The sequence below is a fragment of the Protopterus annectens genome, chromosome 11.part0 (assembly GCF_019279795.1).
Source record: "Protopterus annectens isolate FY-2018-M chromosome 11.part0, PAN1.0, whole genome shotgun sequence".
In the NCBI taxonomy this organism is placed as follows: Eukaryota; Metazoa; Chordata; order Ceratodontiformes; family Protopteridae; genus Protopterus; species Protopterus annectens.
Genome location: NC_056745.1, coordinates 78,247,377 through 78,261,180, shown reverse-complemented (window position 1 = coordinate 78,261,180; position 13,804 = coordinate 78,247,377).

Genomic DNA, 13,804 nt, shown 5'->3' with positions numbered 1-13,804 from the left:
TTTATCTGAGACTGTCCTGCAATGTTGTTTTAAATATTTCCTGTGATTTTGAACTCTGAAGTCACTGTAATTATATACCAAGTATTTTCTTGTTCTTTTATTATTTATTATTAAATATATTTAAACCTTTCATTGTGGCTGATATTTGTAGAGATATTTAAGTTCTGGGAGTACCTGCATATTTATTTGGTGACACTGTGGGGTGTTCCTAATAGCCTTACTCCTGGTCAAACTACCATTTATATTGATAGTAACATTACACAGTAAGATTGGCCACCTCTTGTTAAGGGCCTTAAAGTAGCTGATAAGGGGTTCTGGTGGTAGTGATAACTACCTTATAGTCTGGGCAGAAGGGGGCATAGCTAGTAAACCTGTGCCAGCCTTTCCCAGGTGTGTGTGTGTGTGTGTGTGTGTTGTGTGTGTGCATGTGTGTGTGTGTATGTGTGTGTAAAACAAAACTCCAATCTTGCGTTAGCTACTTGAGCAGGGATACGAAGCACTTATTGGACAGACAGAGTGTTGGCAGACTTGGCTTGGAACCATGGCTAAGGACTCAACTCTATAGCTGTGGCAGTGGGGAATCTTATTGGGAATCCGGAGAAAGTGGGAGAAACCATCCCCTGACTGACTGTGGTTTCTGTGTGCTCTTAAGGGAAATTGCACTTGATACAGAGAGCTGCATCTGGAAATACTGTGTGTGTACTTGTCATCCTCCCAATGTATGCCCCCACTGGTGTCAGTGGTGAGGATTAGGGCTCCTTGATTACTGGTCCAATGGTGGGGCATCACAATGAGCATCAGTAAAGTTAAGGATGCAGTTTTATTGTTTTTGTATGTCTGTTCCACATTCTCTTTATCACTAATCTTTCCATTTCATACATTTGTTTATTTTTGTCTCTCCATTCCTTTTACGGTTATATGCAGAAGCACATATACACTGGCAAGGCCTCTCTTCCCCTTACAGGAGGCAGCACCAGCATCACCATCATGAGAGTCATCCACTACATGAGTCTCAGCTTGTTACAATTGACACCACACCTCCTGTCTTACTTACGCCATCTGTGCTAGTTAGCCCTGAACCACAGGGTGGTACATTAATGCTCTCCAGAGGCAGTACAAGTGGACATAACACTTTTGCTACCTTCCAGGAATTGACAGAGTTTGTGGGGAAGATAATAGGCAGAGGGTTGGATGCCTGCATCATTTGTATAAAACCATGCTCCAGTAATTCATTGAATCGCGTCCTTTCCCAGCGCTGTCTTCATACTCTGAGGAAGGACTCAGTAGTGATGACTCATAGAGCAATGAGTAATTTCCCACTATGTCTATGCTAGGAGAAGCTGTATCTCAGAACAACCAGTCCTAGCCACAAACCCAGTGTTCCCCACCCTTTTGTGTCTATGCCCACCTCTATTCATTTTAGAATCCTCCCCTCTGTATTTCCTTCCCTCTGTTTGTATGATGTCTCCTACACTGTTGTGCACCCCTTCACCCATTATGTTACCCCTCACCCTGTCAATCATGTTTATCTTTCCCTGCAACCTGTCCTGCCCCTCTTTTCCACCTCTTACCACCCTGACCTCCTTCACCAACTCTACTTTCTCAATAAAAAAGAGTACCTCTCATCATCTCAGATATTTCATTATTGTAGACATGATTAATTACTGTTTTCTGTCTTAAAAGTTTAGTTGGCTGACAAAGCATTCATAATTACTGTCAGTAAATAATCACAAATGTTTGCCATCCTGTTCAGCCTCAATTACTCACCTTGTGTTCTGTTCTCTATTTGTTTTCCCCTTTTAATCTCTGTCCTATACTCCTATTTCCAACTGTTAATGTAGTGATAAAATAGATAAAAACAACACACAAACACATTCCCAAAAAAGGGCTTATATACTAAAATCACCTTTCTATCATCATGCATTGCATGACAGTTTCCAGAGATCAATGTCTGTGCAAATATATAACTACGGAGAAATGACATTCCTCACCCTACAGCAAAAGTGAAGACAATTCCTTGCAATGTGCAAAGGATATTGCCATTGGTTGTGCTACTCAGCTGAGCATGTGCATATCCCTAAGCAATAATTAAATATGGTAATACTTTCCCTGTACAAGCTTCTATGGCGTGTTGTGTTCATATTGTGATGAGCTCATTCTCAGTACACTGGGTACAGGCTTCTAATCCCCCTGAGGGTGGAATGTTGTTTTACAATATTACATTTTCAGCATATAACAGTATTTCATTACACTGCAATAGAGACTGTGACTATGAAACCCTTCATTCCAGTCTCTAATTGTTTGTTTTTTCATCTTGCTATCACTCTGCCAATCTGCTACTTTTCCCTGATACCCTGATATCTGTGTTTTAAGACCCCCTTTTAGTCTAACTGCTTCTGTTCCCCCCCTTGTAATGCACTACTTATGTATCATATCAATATGAAAGGCAAGGATTCAAATCCAGTGATGTGTATCTCACCGGATACAGGTCGTAGCTCCAAACTATGGATTGTCTAGGAAACTAAAAGGAATGGAAAAGCCTAACTGATTTAACAATCAGTGTTAATATTTCACTATCTGCATGGTACATCTATAATATTTTTTGAGGTGTCTTTGATCTATTAAAGACAACAGTTTAATTATATCGTTATTTAACGAATAATTTAAAAATAATGAATAGAAAGTAAAATATCTGTCCCTGGACTTTGTATCTCATACTTCTGCTAACGTCCAGACATTGCTGGTTTACATATTTGTCAATGAGGCAAGCATTTACTACAGGCATATGTGTTTTGTCATGTATTGTTTGTAATGAATTGAAAATGATACAGATTATTTTTTTATTTATACAGGGAATTATACTTCTTAAATTTAGAGCTTTGAAGAAGTGTAACACATTTACTATAATATTTCAGTTAAGTGATAATCATTTATATTTACTAACAATGCATATTTTATACTTAATGAGCAAAAAATTGTCTGGCATGATTTTTTTCTGTTTACATCTGGAGATAGTGCCATAAGAAAGCTTTCTTTTTTTTTGGGGGGGGGGGGGTGCACTGCCATTAAATGCACTCCTTAGAACTTTGAGTAATTTATGTGGTTTGTTATTTTTGAAGCCTATTTTCTAAATTAAAACAAAACATGCAAACAAAACAATCCCCAAGGAAGCTATTACTGTGAAAAGTCTTGCTAAAATATTTTAATTGCAATTTTTACGATTGTACCCTTTACTGCATATGTACAGTATATATATTTGGTATACTGCATTTAAAACTATCCTTTGTGCTGTTTGATTCTACTAGTTCATAATAATGAACATGCTGTGCAGGTAAAGGGTGCATAATTTTATGGGATAAAACATTTTAGCATTCACATTCTTAAGATTTGCTATGTGGCACTGAAAATATTCACTCAAGCTTGTTTGCAGATCACAACAAATTTATTCAGACGAGTGTTTCCCTTTGAGACCCTTAGAGTTGGATAGGTTGAAAAAATGCTTTAATACACAAGGCATATTTATGTGATGACTTTAAATTAAGGCTATACATTTCAGAGCCCAAAATGAAATTTCCTTTGCACACAGTTTCTCATAAAGGACTATTACTAGCAATAATCATAAATATGGTAAAATATTTTATTTTCAGTAATTTAATGTTTGTAAAAAACGCATAACGGTTTCATTCTCCTGTCATTCTTGTATCAGTTATAGATATTTATGTTTATGTGCTTCCGTCTTCCTAGAGGGGTTTAATATTACGCTAACAGATGACTACCAACTTTATTAAAATGCAATGTTTTACTCCTGATTTCATTTCTTAAATGTGACTGAGAGTTCCAAAAGATTTTCTCCAGCATGCCAGGTGATATACATACATTCACTTGGAAGGTCTGTCTATCATTATGTTTGCCTTTTTATTTTGTTTTCCTTGAACAGATGTGTATTTTTTTCAGGATTCTGTTGAATAAAGCTGAAATGGCTGCACAGAAAAATGGCAGACTTGATATGATCAAATACATTTTTATATGCATAGAGTTATATGCCTTTGAATTTCTTATAGTAATTTCCTAGACAAGTTTCTCCTTACTCTCTCCTAATTCACACACATAAATGTTTAAAATATAATTAATCTATTAAAACACTCTGCAGCACCATCTAAATGATAACATTTCTTTTCTTATTTTTGTTTTGTTTTGGTAACTGCATTAATTTAGCAGGTGTGTACATTATCTCTGTAGGGGGCAAAGCTCCACTGATGAAACAACAATAATAATATAATTGTACAGATGTATCACACTGTAATAGAACCTCCCCCCCACCAGGTTTTAATAAAATCAGTGTAGGCACCATGTAGAGCCTACACTGAATGTATCTGCTTCCATGGTCTTGGTTCTCCCTTGGCAGAGTGCCATGCACATTAATGATTGCACATTGCTGAGGGAGAGCCAAGGAAAATGGTTATTGAATCAGTGTTGGGAGAGGTGTAGGAGTAACAGTGGCTGCAGATGAGTATGCAACTCCCTGCAGTGTCCTTTGTGTTATTTTTATGTTTTTTTTTTCTTTTCCTTTGTTTGATTTTATTATTTATTTTTTAAAAAAGCATGTCTGCATGACGCAGCTTGGTGCAGAGCACAGCAATGCCAAGCTGTGCTCACATAAAAGATAGCAGACACCTGCCAGGCATCTAAAAATAGAAACCAGATGTAATTTTTTATTTAAAGGTGTGTGTCAGTGTGTCTAAGCATGTTGCATGGTGAGGCGCAGTGCTCAGCACTGCTTATAGTTAGCTCATTGGTATATGTAAATGTATACTGAATTCCTTCATATCCCCATAGCTAAATGGGTAGAGTTACAGATTCATGTGCACTAGTCCCATTGTTTGAATACATGGAAGGGAAAATATGTACTTAATTTTGATATACATATTATTAATTTTTGTTATAAAAGATAGCTCTGCTGCGCTCTGCTAAGCTCTGGTTAACTGTGCTTAGACCTTCTAAACACTGCATAAACATGGTAGCGGCTGCCAATGTTTGTGTGCTGCTCGACAATGCCAAGCTGGTTTGCGTGCTGCTAAGCTTTACTAAGAGTAAGGTTCTGCCAGTTTTCATGAATCTCAGCTGAGCTGTGCTGGTTTGCATGGTGCTAAGTGATGTGTCTCTTTTTTGAATGTTGCCCAGTGATGTGTAAGAGTGGGTAAACAGGCTATATATTAAGCCCAACGGGCAGGAATACAAAAGTATCCACTGGAGTTCTTTCTCTGACTGTTACTATGGCTGGTGTTGGTGAAGGTGCACACTTTCTGGCACAGCATTGGGGCATTCTGAATTCCAGGGTCCTGGTTGGACTCCTAGTTGAAATACATGATGACCGGCTTCCGCAGGGAGAATTCCAGAGCTCAGAGTGTAAGGCAAAGGCCTGGGACCGGCTGGCCATAGAACTCACCAGTGTTGCTGGTATCCCCCGCACAGGTGAGCAGTGTCATCACCACCAAGATGACCTGACATGATGAAAGGGGGGACTCTTGGACACCTGGGTTCAAGAAGCAAGGGTAGGGAATGCCCCACAAGTATGTAAGTAATTTTACCTCTATTTTAACAATATTTAATCTAAATGTCTGCAAAGCTGGTATGCATAATGGTGTGCATTTCTCCCAACAGCTGCAGCTGAGAGGGTTCGCAAAGTTGAGTCACAGACCAGGTGCCTGGCCAGGTTGCACCACGAGTGTGGTAAGTATGGATGTATTACACTAACTGCAGTGAAATAAGTAAGAAAGAGTAAAACATCAACTGCAATATAGTATATACAGTAAAGTTTGTAGTGCAATAAATGTGGACTTAGAGCTGCAGTGCAACAAATGAATGATGCCAACTGTACTGCAATAAAAACATGAAACGATACCAATAACTGTATTAAAGCATATAAAGTAAGTTTGTAGTGCACTAAATGTGGAATTAGAGCTGTATTGCAATGAATGAATAATGCCAACTGTAGTGCAATAAAAACATAAAACAATACCAATAACACCTAGGAAAATGGTGTACATCAGGATTGTGTTGTTGTAACCATTGCAGTAGAGCTGTATGCATTGAGGCTGTAAGGTAAGGATCCGGAGTCAAGTATAACATTGTAATAGCTGTAGAATGCAAATCTAATGGCTGCAAATTGTACTGATTAACTCATATAAGTACTGTTCAAGGCTGTCTCTAGGCCAGTATTGGTCACATAATGCTCTGCCATCCACAGAGCTCAGGTAATAAAGGTATATGAGTGAGGTAGCCCAATCCATCAGCTGATATTGTTGACTTCACAGATATGATACTGAAATGTAACTTACCTACTATCTGCATTATGCTTGCATTTCATGCATGTGCATTCTACTGTCACTCAAGTCTAGTATAACACTGTAGAAGTACTACTAGGTCATATTATGGTAATATGTGAGCTCCAGGCAAATATCAGTCAGTCAGTTATCAGCAGTATCTCAATAGCCCAGTTTGTTAAATGCTCTGTATTTAGATAATTTAACCACACATAGTCCAGGGTTCAAATCCAGTGGTATGTGCCAGTAAATATTACAGTAGCAGTCATCCAATGCTCACAATTCTCTCTCCACAGGAACTACAGGCAAATGGGTGAGGTAGGCCCATATTATGTGTAGACAATTCTGTATTTAGATGTCACAGACTGTAAAAATCATTAGGAAGAATGTGTTCATCAGCAATGTTCAGTCGGAAATAAAATGTGTAATCCCGGTATGGGTGCATGCCTGGAGTGTCTGTTAAAAGTTGCTGCAGTCAATTAGTACATCCTATGCAGATGTTCCCTGCAGTCACTTCTATTGGGTTGTATTTCCATGTCTGCCAACCAAGGCATGACTGCTGTTTAGTGTCGGTACCGTACAGATACATCTCTCAAGTGTCACGATTTTGCATTATGTAATTAATAGTGTATAATCCATCTGTCACAGGATTACCATAAAAATGATTACCTAGATTGAAAAGTATCATGAAATCAGCCCACAGAACACCTTAGTAGTTATATAGGCCCACCTGATGTGCAAGTGTTCTGTGTAGTTGTGTACCCACAGTTATTACCGCTTGGCCCATAGTGTCCCAGGCAAATAACTTGAGAGGTTTGTATGTGCCACATCAGCTATAGGAGACTTGTAGTCACTGTACACATAAACAAAATACAGACTTATAGAGTAGATAGTAATACTCTTATCAAAGAAATAACTGGACATGTTACTAATAAACTGTTTTTTCTCTCTTCCCACCCTAATATCCCTTTATTTCTTATTGTTATTCATTGCTTATGGTTTACTATTAACATACATTGTTACATTAACTGTATTTTGGGATATGTGTTTTATTATTGTTTTGTTTTATAATGGTTGTGTATTAACATATCTTGTTGCATTGCCTATTTTGTTGGCCTTATGCTGTAACTGTTACTGGCATGCTGTTAACATACTGACTGTTCTGTTATTTATTGTTATGTTTCACATAATATATGTTGATATGTAACTGGGTTATTTCCAATGTTCTGGCATGCTGTTATTACTAACAATGATATGTTCACAACTAACCTATACTTATTGCTATACCTCCATTACTACAGCATATGAGGGTAGACCGGTTCTGGGTGATCAACCTACCTAACCCCAACCGGTCATGGTACTGGGTCCAAGCACATCTGGGACCTAGACTGGCGGTGCCCCCTCTGCTGTCCCTGTGCCACCTGTGGTGTTGGGTGGGACCGTGTCTGAGAACAGGGCCTGGTCTACCCCTGAGAGCAGTGGCAGTAGGGGCATTGTCACCCAGGCTGAACTGCTGGTCATGGTGTGCAGGATTGATCATCGGAGCTATGCACACAGCCTGCTCTGGATTGAGGGCATGCTGGCCAACTTGGTGAGGCAGCCTCACCCTGGCACCCAACTTTCAGCACTGCCATCCTTGTGGCAGTGAAGGAGCAGTGTCAACAGCCCCATGGGTGGAGACATGAGTCACACTGCTGCTGTTTGGAAGAATGTGTGACTTGAATTCCACAACACCCTCCTCATCCAAGGTTTTCACCCACCTCATGTATCACACAGCACCCCTGTCTGCTGTCTTGTTTGTCTTGTCCATCTGCAAATGCATCCTCTCCTACCCTACGTATCTCTCCACACGTACCTAAGTCCCTTCCCCAGCATTCCACTCTCACCCTAATAAAAAAATTGGCTTGGTAATATAGTTATGTTGTCCTCACCCCTATCTCTGGGGTTTGAGAGTTCAAATTCATCTACAAAATCTGTCAAAGCCCACAGCTGTTGCTGTACAAGAAATGGATAGCAATGGTTCTTTCCTACACCCTACCTGCACATTCCTACCTGCCTTTCACTATGTTTCCCCATTGCTTGCCCCCATTTCACAACTTTCCTAGCTCCCCGTTTTTGTTTTCTTTATATTTTTTAGCATGGAGCTGCACATTGCACCGCATCACACTGCTTTGCTTAGCTCAGCTTAATAAATCTCTAATGAGCATATGTGTTTATAACATTTTAAGTCACATGTACAAAATAAACACCTCTGCCATGTTTTGATTCCAAGCCCTTCACACCTTCAGGTCACTGCATTGCCCCAACACACCATGCAGATCTTAAATAAAACAGATGTTTTCATCAAAACATTGTGATTGCCACTTACAGCCATTTGGCATGCCTCACCTGAGCTGTACAGCACGCTGCTCTATGCAAACTGCAATTAAAAATTAATGGGAAAAATGGGAGTGTTCCTTGGACTCTGGTGCAATAATACACCACTAGACAGCCAAAGACATAAAATTTGATGTAAGTGAGGCCTGTGATAGCAAGTAAATGTACCCTTGTATCAGCAACATGTAGAAAGACACCTGCTAAGGCAGCAATGGTAAAGAACATGTTCATCTTGGACCCTTGTGCAGAACTACAGCCATAGAAACACATGCACATATTGATGGCTGCAGACAATGTGTGTTACAGCCTGTATGTCTGCACATATACCTTACAAATACACCTGATGTAGCAATGACTCAGTAGCTCAGTCTGTTAAATGTCTTGTATACAGTACATTTTGCCACACACAGTCCTGGGTTTGAATCCTTTCCCTGGGTTCAAATCCAGTCTTGTGTTGCAGTGCAATTACATTATAGTCAAAACAGCAATTAATGACGGAGTCATGCAATCTTTATCTGCACAGGTTACTACTAATTAATGAACTGCAATCCAGTTTTGCAAGTCAAACGCCTGCAGGTGAGGCCATACTGCACATATCCGTATAGCATAACTATATGTTGTCTACTATTGTGTTATTGGCACTGCTGCAAAACAGATGTACCTTAAACACATGCCTCGATTGGACTGTAAAGGGTACCTTCACCCTGGGTCTGCTGTAATGACAGAGCCAACACAGCTGACACAGTTACACATACAGCTTGCTGGCCTCCAAAGTGTTCGCACTCCCTCCTATGTGTTCTGGGATGCAGCAGCAGCTGCAGCCTGTAGCACACACATCTGTATGCAAAGGTAGCTACTATAGACCTACCAAACCTCCCAACCGCCTAGCACAAGGAATCTGGACACAGCCATACTTAATGGGGGGGGGGAAAAGGTCCAGAGATTGGGATATGTTTTAAAGTTTGCTCCTACATTGATAGTACGTTGATACAATAACATCTATTGCAGTAGCATGCATATTCAGAGGGGTATGAAGTCTGGCACTTAAATGTCTGATTTCCATTACTGACCTCAACCCACAATGTTTGCCAGTGAATTGCCAGATGACCACAATGCCATGGGACACTGACCACATATATGAGGTGAAACTGTGGACATACTGCATAAATCTCTACAATTGACAGTCCTGGTACCTATCCTCTAAGATGCTGTAGTCTTCACACCTCAGTAATGTCCATCTTAACAGCTAAGAAAGGGGTCCAGGTCTACATGAAGGCCTTATATATTGCACTGTGATGGCATGTCATTGGCTAATGATAGTGAAATTCTGCTGTTTTCACTGCAATTACAATAGCAGAGCCATATATTCATGCAGAGGTAATTACCTGCTAATGAGCAGTACCTTAAAAAGGCAAGCAGCTGGTTATGGGGAACAAGTCTGTATGCAACTTACCTCACACAGAGAGTGTATTTTCAACAGACTACAGGCAGCAAAGTTCAACAAAGGAGTACTTCACTCAGCTAGGTATGTAATTGATTTCTCCATATAACAGGATGTAGATGGGAGCATGGAGGTAGGGGGGATAGGAATCACAACCGTAAGTCTGTCTTAGAACTATGGTAATGACATGTCATTGATAATCTGCTGTCATACGCCTTCAAACATGCCTGTCAAATGTCACTGATTTCCACTCACATCTTAGCTCTGTCCCCGTTATTCCCTCCTACAACGGTTGGCTGTTGTATTTACAATAGTGAATTACATGTAAAACAAATTGACAATAATTAAGGATGTATACTCCTGTAACATCAGACAATGTACACTAATTCACCACCTCTCATTCTGTCATCGTCTCACGTAAATAGTTCTAACATTTTAAATGTGTCCCTGATAGTCCCAGATGTACTCTAGCATAGTCCATGATCCTGTTTGTATTGTTCGTGTTTGGTTGAGAGCTATGTCTAACATAGCTGTGAACCTGTCACAGCAAGATATCTGATCAAAGCCATTAGGGACACTGTAACTATCGCTCATACAAAGTAAGAAAGTGAATAGAATAACCGATTTCACAGTAGCATAACTGTGTTCTGAAGGGTATGACGTCTTAAACTCGAATGTCTATCTTTATTTTTCTGACATCAACCATCAATGATTGGCCAACCATTTGTCAGACATCCACAAGTTTGAGTGAAAATCACCAAAACTATGAGGCAAACATCCTGACATTCTGCAAACATCTGTATAACTGAGAGGTATGATGCCTACAGGGAACATATACTACAGCAGGTTTGCATTGGTTTCTGTCATTGTGGCACACTGGTATTGCTGGACTGCCCCCATGGCACACTGCTATTTGTCTGGCAGTGGCCGTATGACATATTAGTAGGTGTTTGCCCATAGGAATGACACCACACTAGACTGCAGTGCTGGGAGTAGGAACATACAGCAGAGTCTGTCACAGCACACAGTAACATACCCCAGTATTTATACTATCTTGGTGGTATCCACACAGTCAGTGTGTTGCCAGACTGTGGGGTATGATGTGTGAGGTAGAAGTGGATAGCGAAGGCCATTATGGGTGTGCTAGATCTGTACATAGTGGACTTCCATGTATCTGGTCCTTTAATTTGCTCCCCTTCTGTTGTTTTTCAGGAACCATGCACCACAGAAGACATGCACCCTTCTCAGATGTGGAGAATGACATAATAGTGGATGGACTGAGACAGCATCATCAGATTTTGTTGTCCAGAGGGGAGGCATAATTGGGAACAGCAGTCAGCATTGTGGCAGACCATGTGCAGGATGTCAATCAGACTGGCCAACAGGACAGGATCTATGAGCAGGTCTGACACTGGACCACAGACATGCTGAATGTTGCACCAAGAAGGGCAGCTGTTGTTGCCAGGGATCATGCCACCTCCGGTGGAGGGCCTGTGACAGAACAACCACTCACAGCCACAGAGGAATTCCTGGTGAACCTAGGAACACACGACAGCTCCCAAGTATCCATCGCACCATACATCGTGGAGGTGGGTGCCTCAATGTCCGAAGCAGAGGAGTGTCCGGGTAAGCATAATGTGTTCACCAGTGTAATACTGTCTCAGTCATTGTAGCAGGCTGTACATACCTGTAGATGGGTGTCAGGTCTATCTGCATTGGGGGGGTTGTTGAGGTTTATGCTCAGTTGTGCACACCTACTCAGAATGTCAGCAATACAGCCAGTATCACAGTAGCTGCTGTACATGTGGATATATGCACATATTACCTTGTGGTGCTGCAACATTCAGTGGTGCTTACAATATGTCTCTCTCACCTTATTATAGGTCCGTCAGGTGTGGCCCAAGTCCATGGCCCTGTACCTGGTAAGTTTGATACTGTTTTCTATGGATCATATATACCCTATGAAAGTTAAGGGCTGCCATATTGCCCTATGTACAAATGTTGTGTTTAGCCAGAGTAATATATTTATATGTTCCACTCTGGAACAGTTAACTACGGTTCATAGACTGGATAATCACAGGTGTGTACTTGAACGACCATCGACACATTTGTACATATAGTTATAAGCAGCTATACAGTCTGGTATACATAGGTAAGTACTCTAAGATGCCTGTTCAGACACAAAAGGGAGATGGTACACACCTGAGGCAGTGACACTAGTGCTGGCATATTTTTATTTATTTATTTATTTTCCATTTGTTTACCGGGTTAGTCTGACTGGACACAAGGTGACCATTTTCAGCTGAGGCCTGGGGCTAAAAGCTCCAGATACATAGTAAAAAATTATAAAAAATAATAAAAATAATAAAAATTATATAAACATAGCTATTTTGTACAAAGAGCATAGAACATATAAAAGAAGTAAAATCTGAGTTTTCCAAATGATGCAGCATACAGTGGTTAGAATACTGAGAAACAAATTAAACAATATATTATACAGCAAATATACAATTGCTTGAACATAAATTCAAAAAGAAATGTCTATAGACAAACAGGGTCATAAACTAGAAATCATAGCTATAAAGGTGGCCTAAACACCTGGTTCACAGTACTATGCACAAAGTGAAACTGCACAGTGCACCTGTGATCTAGGGATGTTGAAAGTCAGGAATGGGTGAAATTAGTTGGTTTTGTACAGGAACATATCCAAGTTTTGAATAGGAGATTTTTAGCAGAGATTTGAAAGTATGTTTACTATTTAGACATCTAATGTCAGGGGGTAGAGAGTTCCAGGCCTTAGCAACTGCATAGGAATAAAGAGATTGGCCTGAGCTATGTAAGCAATTGGTAACAGTCAGTAGGGTGGTATTAGAAGATCTTAGTTGACGCACAGTATTATGGAAGGTGAGCAGACCAGAGAGGGCAGGTATTTTATTTGGTTGGTATAGCAGTTGATGGGTCAGGAAAATCTGATTGTATTTTAGTAGGTTAGGGAGTTCTAACCATCCTAGTTGTCTTAGAGAGAGGCAATGGTGAGAACAAAACTTAGCATGGTTGCAAATTTTGAGATTTTATTGAAGCAGGTAGATAGTTTCAGAAGGTCAGATTTGTTTAGGTTAGTTAGAACTGGGGAAGTGTATAGTAAAGTGGGGAGTAGATGGGTATGAGAGATAGTAATTCAGGATATCATTATCAAGATAGGTATACTGCGTTTCATGTGTAGTTCTATCACATAGTGTCATATGACATACCTGACAGGCAGATTGTACTGGCAACTTTAACTGGATTTGGCTGAAGTGCATGTTATAAAGGGCTTGACTTATCTGTGTATGTTGTTGTGAGGTTGTCTGTTGTGCATGGGAGTGGAGATGAGAATATGTGAGACTGGAAATGCATTGTGTATCCTCATTTGTATATGTCTGTGTGGATTACCTTACATAAAAGTGCAGGTAGTAATGTACTGCTTTTGTCTTGATTTCACGGGTGACCTGGGGCGGTTAGAGTCTGTTCCCCTCACAAGGGGATGTCAGTGTCTCATTGGACTCTGATGATGATGGTGGCCATAGTGAGGCACAGGTGGGGCTGATGGGGGCTGAATCTGTCCCAGTGTTTGACATCCCTCTTCTGCCCCCATTGTCACCCCACACAGTCAGTATGCCCACAC